The 11,267-nt window shown below is 41.8% G+C and overlaps 1 long non-coding RNA gene across 1 annotated transcript; it reads left to right on the forward strand.

Annotated features, from left to right (window-relative positions):
- The first annotated feature begins 10,048 nt into the window (after positions 1–10,048).
- Positions 10,049–10,829, forward strand: LOC311016285. The gene is made up of 3 exons (XR_014597469.1): positions 10,049–10,076; positions 10,357–10,398; positions 10,705–10,829. It is a non-coding gene; the product is annotated as an uncharacterized lncRNA (long non-coding RNA).
- Positions 10,830–11,267: the final 438 nt, after the last annotated feature.

The following is an 11,267-nucleotide window of genomic DNA, read 5'->3' on the forward strand; positions in this document are numbered from 1 at the left end:
GCTCATTTAGTAAATTTGGGTCCCATTTAGAGCCAAATAGACCATTAAGCAGTGTATGCTTTAGGAAGTGGCTACCTTGTGATGACAGTTGTCTAGTCTGGGAGTTATCCACATTTTCAACTTAGAGCTTTAACCCTTTCACCAGTGTTGGGAAAGTTCACTTTCTACATGAACTAGTTCAAAGTTCAGTTCACAAATTTTAAAATGAACTAGTTCAGTTCAAAGTTCATAATTGAAAATTAGTTCACAGTTCACAGTTCCAAAAATGAACTAGTTCATAGTCCTTTTTTTCAATATGTTGCTGAAAGCTATTATTTTTCAAAATGATTGCCACAGCCTATATAGAACCACAGACAGCCATTATTATTATTTTTTTTTTTAAAGCCGGCGGGCAAAGATTGCACAGAAATCTAAGATTGTTCCCATCCTCACTGACCTTGTCATAAAACTTGTTTAAACGAGAATACGACGCCTCCTTGGTACTTTGTCCCCTACACGTTGCTGTTGCCTCCATGCTGTTTTTTGTTTTGATGACGTATGCGGCGGTGCAACGCTGGCGGCTGGTGTTGCCAGATTGGGTGTTTTTTTGGTACATATTAAAGGGATAGTTCCGAATTTTGGACATAAGACCTATTTTCCAAGTGAGCCGGTGTGTTCGAGACGTAAGGAGACGTTTTCAAGAAATTTCATTCAGTTCTTCTAGTTGCCGAGTTCGCTTATGCTATGGCTAGCGCAAGTCAATCGTTCTTAGCTAGCATTGCATTAAAAACAGTCTTGCCCACTCCACAGTGCACCTGAGGCAAATCCATTGTAACGCCAGACTATCGATGTACATATGTGTTGATAGAATGTTTGAAATAAAACCAACCTTGCATTTTTAAGGATTTATGTCTCAGCAGCAGCAGCGTGTCATACTTCCTAGTAGGCTATGGCAGTGGCGGAGTGATATCACCTAGCACTTATAAGTTACCGGTTCTATAATAGTTTGTTTACCTGCTGTCATTGCTACAGACGCAGAGTAGCCTGCAGTGCTAGTTTCTTCAATCTCACAGAAATGGACACTTTTGGAGAATATACTGAAACTATTGAAGACTCTGATGAGGAGTTTTTTTTCCGGCCAAACCCAACCGTACCTGTACGAGCCTGAATATACAGAGGAAGAATTGCGCGAGAGGGATGCTCAAAGGGCAGAACGTGAACGAGCGTCTGTGAAGACCGAGATAGCCCCCGCTGGAGCTGAGAACCGGGACCGAACAAACGGAGACTGGTGGTGCCAGGAGGGAATCCCCCGCAACGCGTCCGAGGGTTTACGGGTCTACGGACGGAGCAGAGGTCTGGGTTCGTGGTGCGTAATTGTGGCTTCGCGTGGCCATGGGCTGCCCGGTGTTTGAGTGAGCTCCAAGGGCTTTTCAGACAGCCTTGGGGGCACAAGTGCAGAGAGTTCGGCGGTGTTGAGCCGCGTGTTTACCGGCTGGATTGCAAGCGGCGCGTCTTAGAGTTTTAAGTCCGACGGAGAGTCCGCATGTGTGGATTTGCGTGGCCGTGGGCTGCCCAGTGTTTGAGTGAGGACCAAGGGCTTTTCACCCAGCTCTGAGGGCACGAGGCCCGAATATTCGGCGGTGTTCATGTGTCTATTTACCGGAGGGAATCCCCGCAACGCGTCCAAGGGTTTACGGTTCTCCGGACGGACCAGGTACGCGGCCCGTAATTGTGGCTTTGCGTGGCCGTGGGCTGCCCGGTGTTTGAGTGAGCTCTGAGGGCTTTTCAGACAGCCTTGGGGGTATAACTGCCGACAGTTTGGCCCGGTTCGATTGCCTATTTACGGGCAGTATTTCGGGCTGCGCATCTTAGAGTTTTGAGTCCAATGCAGCAAAGTAAAGTTCCGCTGCTGCTGAGAAACTAGTTCCTCAAAAAATGGATGATTCATGCGATGCGAGGTTAGTTTTGTTTCAAATATTATTCTATCAACACACATATGTACATCATCAGTCTAGTGTTTTAATTGATTTGCCTCGGGTGCACTGTGGAGTGGGCAAGACTGTTTTTAATGCTTGTCTAGCTAAGAACTGTTGACTCGCGTTAGCTATAGCATAAGCGAACTCGGTAACTAGAAGAACTGAATTAAATTTCTTGAAAACATCTCCAGACCTCTCGAACACACCGGCTCACTTGAAAAATAGGTCTTATGTCCAAAATTCTGAACTATCCCTTTAAGGCCTGTTTACGGTGTGTTTTAGCCTGGTTTTAGCCTGGAAGGCTCTATACAAATCTGGCGCCATATTGAATGAAGTTAAACTGAGAGAGTGGCCGTTCACAGACACCAGAATGAACGCGTTCACAGTAACATTCCTCAAGCAGAAATAAAGTACGTTCAGTTCACGTTCGCCGAAAATATGAATGAGTTCATGAACTATTGTTCAATGAACGCGGTCAGGCACAACACTGCCCTTCACAGTGTGTTTTCATTTCATGAAATTAAATTTAACATTTGCCTAAAAATCTTTTATTCCGGTTTGATTGTTCATATTGAGTGTTCACACCAAATGTGAAACAAACTTTTAATGATTGTGTATGAAGTCAATGCAAAGACTTGAATGATGCAATGCGCAAAGCCAGTGTTCAGCATTGAGATTCTCCTGTTGTCCTGACGTTGCTGAATCAGAAATGGAGGAAACAAAACTTATATTCTGTGTTTGTGTGGTCACCCAGAGCTCTAGATAGTACCTTTATTTGGTCTGTGGTACAAACAAGAATGTCGCTGCCCTACTTATGTCTAGATGACATTATTTTGAGTGTTGATGGAGCAGCAACAATTTTAACATAGCATAGCACCCATAAATCCAAATTCCATTCAGAAAACAAGCATTTTAAAAGTGTTTTGCTTGTCGTTGTGCAGAATGGAATGGAAGGAAATTAAAGAAAGGCAAGGCAAGGCAAGGCAACTTTATTTGTATAGCACATTTCATACACAAGGCAGACTCAAAGTGCTTCACATCATAAAACAAAGTGAGAAGAAAAAAGAAAAAAAAAGAAAGAAAGAAAGAAAGAAAGAAAATAGAATAAAAACATATTTGCAATAATTAAAAACAGTGCAGACATTAAAAGATTTAGCAGAAAGCTATGGTGAACATAAAAGTTTTCAGTCTAGTTTTAAAAGTGGTCAGAGTTGGGGCAAGTCTTACATCCTCAGGAAGTTTATTCCAGCCATTTGTTGCATAGTGACTCAATGATGCTCTCCCGTGATTGTTGTTTACTCTGGGAATCACTAACAGATTGGTCTCAGAAGATCTTAGTGGTCTAGAAGGCTTATGTAGTGGGAGCATATCAGTGATATACTTCGGTCCTAGACCATGTAGTGATTTATACATGTGATTTATACATTTATACATTTATTCCTAGTGAAAGGAAAGTTTTTCTTCCAACTTTATCAAATATAAAGTTCAAACATTCATAAATTGTGATATTAGTTCATTATAGTTGCCTACATTTGAGAACATGACTGTAACATATGGTCCTGATAAAATCAAATAATTGAAATTAGAAGTAAAATAATACAACCTAATTATATTAAAGAAAGGATTGGATGTCTTTTCAAAGTGTTTTGTAGAAGTGAGAATTAATTATAATTATTTAATTTGTTTATTTTATTTATTTTGGAATTATTTTACTTCACAAACAGGAGATCTACCTTTGTGTAAATAATATTTTACTGGCAGTATGAATTTGTTTTACAATCCGTTTAATGTATCAATGTCTGCAGTCTCAACATAAGTCATATTCACTCCAATTTTATTTATATCACAACACATCCTGCGTCCCTGGACTCTCACATCTGATAGGGAAGAGCACCCTTAAAAAACAATATACCACTAACTTTCCCTGGAATTGTAATTTTCTTAAATCTAAGTGCTCTCTTGTCATTTATTGTCATTACTCAGACTTAAAGAAATGTTTAATAAAAGTCTATGTTATTATACAAAGTAACATCTGAAAGTGGCCAATGAAACCAAAGCGCGTGGCTCTTGTCATGATATTTATTCAATGCTTGATATGAAAGAAAGCTACAAAATAAATTAATTCTCACTGTGTAAAAGATGAATAGAATCTAAACTACAGAATCACACATTTATTTTGTAAGAACTCATTCAGTTGATCTTTTTAGCCATGAAATTTCCATAACACATTCATGCTCAAAGCAGAATTAGATTAGATTAATAGCCATTTTACCCACAGGAAGAATTAGTAGGCGGAAATTTCGGTAGGCAAACTTTTATACTCCAAGAGGATTTTTTGTAGAGGGCACTTGTCCGCACATGTGTGCAAAATTTCATGTCAATCAGAGTTACGGTGTGGCGGGGCTTGAAAATCCTGGCGCTAGGTGGCGCTAGCGAGTATCTTTTTCGTGGCCGCATGCCAGACCGCTACCATATCGAAATTTTGTGTAATTTCTGCACACACCAATTTTGGTTAGTTTTTTTTTAATGTTGAGGCCTCCAAAACGCGAGTTACTTTCGTGTAAGAATAAGAATAAGAAACATTAGAATAACAATAGAACAATAGGGCTTTGCAGCCCGACGTTGTCAGCGCTCAGGCCCTAATAACACAAGTTTTCTTCTCTGATCTGCTCCAAAGTTTCCATACTTGATAAGAGTCCCACCCTGAACATGTCTGCACTGTAATATTGACTCACAGTCAGAGCGCCATCTACTGGCGACAGGAAATGTCACTGATTTTGTGACTTTTTCCAAGTAAAAGCCACACCTGATTATTTTTTTTACCACATCCTCTCAATTCAGCCTGCAGATAAGACACACGGAGAGGAGGAGGGGTCACACTAGGGGAAGGAGGAGGGATGTCAAGTAGGCATTAGTGATGGGAATTCCGGCTCTTTTTGGAGAGCCGGTTCTTTTGGCTCGGCTCACTAAAAAGAGCCGGCTCTTTCGGCTCCCAAGTGGCTCCTCAGATTTTCTGTTGCTTAAAGTATGTTTATCACCAAAAATAATGCAAAACCATGTGTAAAATGAATTACTAATGTAAAAAACATACACTATATCAAATATGTATCATTTATATAGGTTTATTAAGCTACTGAATACACTCAAATTTGAACAGAGTGCTACAAAAATAAATTATTAAGTAGGCTATAAAAAACAAAGTCCCATCCAGGGCTCCAGACTCCTTGTTTCACCAGTGTTTAAAAAACAAAACAAACAAAACAGAAAATTCACTGGTTGCATATGTGCAAGAAGATGGACTTTTTACATTGAAGCAACCTGAACAAACTCACAGAATGACACAAAATCTTTAGCGAAGATTGACATTGAGAAAAACCAAGTGCCTCAGCTTTGAGGGGCTGATCCTGTTTCTTCTCTCTGTTATTATCTGCCCTGTTTTGGAGAAGATTCTCTCTGAGGGTACAGATGTTGCTACAATACACAGTCTCCATGCCATCACATGGGTAAGACGTGGGTAGACTAGACCCTTGGTCTCCCACCAGCTCAGTGGGTCTGCACTCCTCTGGAAAAGGGGCTCCTCAAGATATGACCTCATTTCCAGGATTGCATCTGCTGAGGGATTTCTTCTTGTAGTGTCTCCACTTGCACGTTCATCAAAGAACCTCCAAACAGCAGATGCTTGTGGCTCCTCTTGTTCATGCTCTGCTGCCTCTTCTCCCTCTTGTCCCCCTTGCAGTGGAGTTGACTGGCTGGATCTTGCTGCTGCTGCAGTTATTCTCTGAAGAGCTTCATCCACCGCTCTATTGTCATTAAAAACCAGCTTTTTAAATCTTGGGTCAAGAATGGTGGTTTCTGACAGGGCAGCGTTATATTCCATTCTGTGGAACTTTCTGTCCATGGATACACAGAGAGTATCCACTAACTCTTTCACTTTCCCTGTGGTTACTCTGGTCTGGTGCTCAGCTGTCACTCTCTGCAGACCCTTGCAGGATTAACATCTTAGAGGCTGTAACATAGCTGAAAAAGAATAAATAAGAAGTGTTAAAATTATCCTTATTTATCAGTATATGTGATTATTTCCAGTCATGTCTAATTTGTGTTTCATACTAATGTAACAACTAATAAAAATGATGATGATAATAATAATAGTGTGATAACATTTATACACTGTACCTGTCTGCACTGATCTCCACAGTGACCTGCTCAAATGGCTCCAGAACAGTGCACGCTTCCTGCAGTACGTCCCATTCCTCTTGGCTCAGATGATCGACATGTGCATTAATGACGGCCAGGGTTGAGATCACTGCATCCTTGGACTCCAGAATCCGTTTTAGCATGTAAAAGGTGGAGTTCCACCGAGTAATACACTCTTGTTTGAGCTTCAGCTCAGGCATGCCCATCTGCCGTTGAGTAGACTTGAGCCTCTCTGTGGCTGTTGTACTCCTGTGGAAGAATTCCACTATTGCCTTCACTTTGTCCACAGTCGGCTTCATCACCTTCAGAGCATCTCTTATGAACAGGTTGATGTGTGCAAGGCACGGGTGGTGGGTCCATTTCAGGATTTTAATTGCTTTGGTTACGTTAGCTGCATTGTCACTTACACAGCAAACCACTTTGTTTTCCACACCCCACTCTTTTGCCACTTTGAGCAGCTCCTCTGCTAAGTTCTCAGAAGTGTGTCTGGCACTGAACTCAAAACAATCCAGCAGACATGACACCATTTTGTAGTTTTCAACAAAGTGACATGTGACTGACATGTATGATGTGGTGGTACGGTATGTCCAGCAGTCAGTTGTTAAACAAACAGCTGTGGCTTTTTGGACCCTTTCCTGGAGTGAAGCACGTTCTCTATCATATAGGCCTGGGATGATTTTTTGGGAAAGGGTTTTTCTGCTTGGAACTGCATACATTGGATTGAGAGCATGTGTGTAGCTTCTGAATCCTTTGTCATCCACAATTGAGAATGGCTGGAAATCACGTGCAACCATTTTTGCAAGTTCCTCATCAATTGTGTTCTGTCTGGCTGGGGTCATAGCCTTTTGCAAGAACTGGCTCATAGAGCTCTGGGTAGGTCTAGGTGGTTGTGGTGGTGTACTGGATGATGCAGCAGCAGCAACAGTTGCAGTGGACACACTGGCACCTTCATTTGCAGGTTCCCTTGCTTGTCTACTTTCTTCAAATTGCACTGTTGGGTGAAGGGTCCTCATGTGCCTGTGCAGGTTATTTGTGGAGCCTGCTCTATATGATATTTTCACCTTGCACAAGTTACACTCCGCCCTTGAGCTGCTTATAGCATTGAAATGGGTCCAAATTCTACTACGTTTCCTGTCACTCATTTTCTCACCGTTTGTTCGTCGCGCTCTCTCTCTCTCTAGCTCGCTCGTTCTCTCGTCCTCTCTCTCGCTCTCTTGTCTCCCTCCGTGTGCATGTGCGTGTGCTCACTGCTGTGTGTGTCTGAATCTCCCTGTCCCCCGCCCCCACTGCTCTGTGTATGGACACGCAGTTGCCGCCACACATATTGACCAATCACCTGTGGTTTTCACCAAAACTAGCGGAGGGAAAAAAAAAAAAAAAATGTATCGGCTCCCAGTGAGGAGCCGGCTCCCGTCGTTCACTTCAAAGAGCCGGCTCTTAGAGCCGGATCGTTCGCGACCGACACATCACTAGTAGGCATGGACATGTGTGTGAGTTCTGTGACTGAAATGTAGTTTCACTTTGGCTCACACCAGATCAACAGTCATCAAACTTTCCACACCTGCTAATGATATTATTCATTGTCTCATCTGCTCCACACTTAGCACGCACCTCAGACAGCAGTCAGGGAGATAGATGGCTTTGAATGCCGATCGCTTGAGTCTAAACTTGCGCAACGAGGAGGCGGTTGCAGCACGGGTAGCGTCCACGACACTGCCATGTGACCACAGGCACTCCATGACCGCATATGTGCAAGGGCCCATCACGATACTGCTTGCAGTTTTAATTATTTCTGTAATTTTTAACCACTGGATACAGTATTTTATGTTTGTTGTTGTTTGCTGGGATAACAGTGTTATGCACACTACTGCAGACATGTTTTGTTGTGATTCTCCATGTTGACTGATTTGGGTGTATGAGAGAAATAAATTATATTTTCCTCAGTCTGCAGCATTGGTCTTGTCAAGTGTTTGGTGAAATGATTGTGTCTTTGCACTTTTTCTGTGTACTTCATATACAGTACTCTAATCACTGAAAAGTAGAATTTCTAAAAGTGTTTAAGGTTAGCAACAGCAGTGTGTAAGTGGTTCAGACAGAATTAAGTAATATGTAGTGTGTGTGTCATATGGTGACAAAATATATTTTTTATAAATTAGTGTATAGTTTTGACGAATGTTTCATTTTGAAACAGGGTCTGAGGTGTAATGCTAATTGGGTGTTTGGTGTGCTTATTGTGTGTAGCGTTTTCTGAAAACGGGCCCTGTTTTCAAAATCGTGCTTAAGCAATTGAAAAAAAACTGTAATGTCATCGTCCATTTTCAGACACTTGCTGTGTGTGTTAATGAAGCACCTAGTAGTATTGTACAAGCACCATCAGATGGCAGTAGCTACATTTGAGGTGCCGTGTGGGAACTGTGCAAGTCACATACATTTTCATTGCACACTTGCCTACAAATGTTTCACAATAAAAGCCTTGTTCAGGAATGGAGGGATTCTGTCCAACAAAACACTAGAGGGATTTTCATTTGAAACAGACACAAAAATTGTAAGAGCAGATCGGAAAACAAGGAGGATTCATACAGAGGGAATCCGAAAATAAAGACTGCTCCTAATAAACCACAATGATTTATTTTAAATAAATTGTACAGACATACCTAATGTGATCTTTACTTTTTTCAACATTGGAACGCGTTACTTCAGTTTACTGACTATTAACTTTTATGTTTTTATTTGTTGCAATGAAGATCCCTCTGTGGAGTCTCAGAGAAACTGGTGATACTGCAGACAGTTTGAATCCACAGTGTGTTTCTGTAGACATACAAAAGGAGGCCATGCTGTTACCTCAGGTCTTGAACCTTGGCACAGCGATCTCAAGTGCAGCTGTCTTGGACCCAGCTCTCTTGTTTGCGTACCCGTTCACACGTGCACGCTTTGGAGTTTTATTTGCAGATCCCTGAGCATCACAGCTATGTTCCCTGAGTCAGACCACCTGCAACAATTAAAAATGCCTCTGCAGCTTGCTGGCTCAGCAGGGCTCTGCTCAACACTGCATTATATTATAAAGAAAGGTTGTTTTGCAAATGGCTGTAAAGGGGGATCTGGTTTCAACCCCCACGACCTGCTCAGCCCCTCATTTTCCCTGCAGCATTCCCACTCTGATCAATTGCAGTAAAGCACAAAACTATACTGTAAACCCCAACAGTACTACTAACTTATAAGGACTGAGGGCACAATAATTAAAATCTGTTTAATAGTTGAAAGAACTTTTAACTAATCAGTGATGTGAACGATTAATCTAGTTTTAATTTTCTGTGGCACAGCACTTATGAGTATTCCCCATCAATGGTCGCTTTTGAGTAAACATGACGTACACGGACGTCATGACATCACGACGTTGTGAATCTGCTGCCCTGACCGACGGAATTTTTTTTGTCCAAGATGGCTGCCGTGTGCGGTCCGCGTCTCATCTTCGTTCATGGATTAACTTGTAAGTAAACCAAACAAACTTGTCAAAACTGCTTTGCTTGTTATAACGTTGCATGGGTATCACAAATAATAAAGTGTTTGATCGTTAGACTGCGCTGTTTTTACATTTAGGGTACCGAGCAATGGCCGCGGTGATTCGCGCTAAATTTTGAATTGCGGCGCCTGTACTGCCGTTAACAATGACTATGTTAGCAAGTACCCGTATGAACTAACGTAGGCCTAGTAGCTATCTTAAGACGAATAAACGTTAAGTTGCAGCTAGTTTTAGCCATTAGCCGACTCAGTAACTTTTATGCACTTCAGTGCTAGTTACGTCCGTAGTAATGCATGGACATGAAGTTGGTTATCTTATGCAATCTGCAAGCTTACATTGAACCTCCATTTTTTCTTTCCTCATAGGCTGAAGTGTATGCAGAGAAGCGAGCATGCACACAAATCAAGGTAACTGAGATTTAGCTTGTGCTGCTCCCCCTCCATAAATGGGCTAACATTTTATTATTATTTGTAATAATCAAGTCTGTCTGTCTGTCTGTGTGTGTGCATTTGAAGATCTATGTAATTGACTGTATATGACCTACAGTCACTTATATAATCTGAGAACAACTTTATTGGTAAGTTATATTAACACTTGAGATTCTTGGTTAATAAATTGTAAAGCTGTTGTTGAGTAGCCTACATAATTTAACTGGTTTCTTACTGCTTATTGTATCTGTTGCCACAGGATCAAGTTGAGAATATTGACCAGCACTGACCTTTTTCTTTGGTAAGCCAAATGATTTAAACTCACTTGTAGGAGAATTTATTTAGTTTGAAAGTAAGCACTTCAAATGATGGAGTGGAAGTGCAAGTTGGGTGCTGTGTCCTCAGACACCCAGACACAGTTATTTAAGCACTACATAGCCATTATTCAAGAGTTGCCATGTCTCTACACCTCCTGCATTTGTACATTTCTGTAATTAATGCACTGAAAATTCATTTATCGCGGTTTCACAAAGACACGTGTCGAGCTGGTGCAAGTGAAGGAACACAAGCAGGACACAGTTTTTACATGTCCCTTGTGTGACTTCAGACCGCCCTTCTCAGAGGCAACACTGTCACACTGATGACTTTTGCCCTGCGTCGCCAAGAGATCGTTCAGGGGGATCAAATGGTGAAGGAGTTCCTACAGAAATGGCCGGCTCTTCGGATGGAATCGCAGGTAAAACAGACTCACTCTTTCTCACTTCTACCAATCATCACAAACGTCAATCTACGGAACCAGTTTTATGCTGAGCTTGACCGGCACACACCACAACTGTTGGCCATATACAGACAGAAGGCAGGTCACACCGGCAAGATAGCAGAGGCGCTGCATGACATCCTACATATTTATGACCTCCAGGTGAGTTAAAGTTGAACTTGGTCTAAATCAAGTTATACGGACAACAGTCATAGCAACAAAGTTCATCATGTTCAATTTGCTTGTCCTTTCAGCAAGAACAAGATGTCAACACGAGACGCACTGCAGCCCTACGTGCCCTCCCGGTATACCTGCGTGAGGAGAACCCACCGTTCTTCAAGACGTGGAATGTAAGTATGCACTGCTTTCGCAGAACTGTTAGTATCAATGAGGTGATATTGCTTGCTTTGTAT

Source organism: Eutrigla gurnardus, assembly GCF_963514095.1.
Source record: "Eutrigla gurnardus genome assembly, chromosome: 7".
Lineage (NCBI taxonomy): Eukaryota > Metazoa > Chordata > Actinopteri > Perciformes > Triglidae > Eutrigla > Eutrigla gurnardus.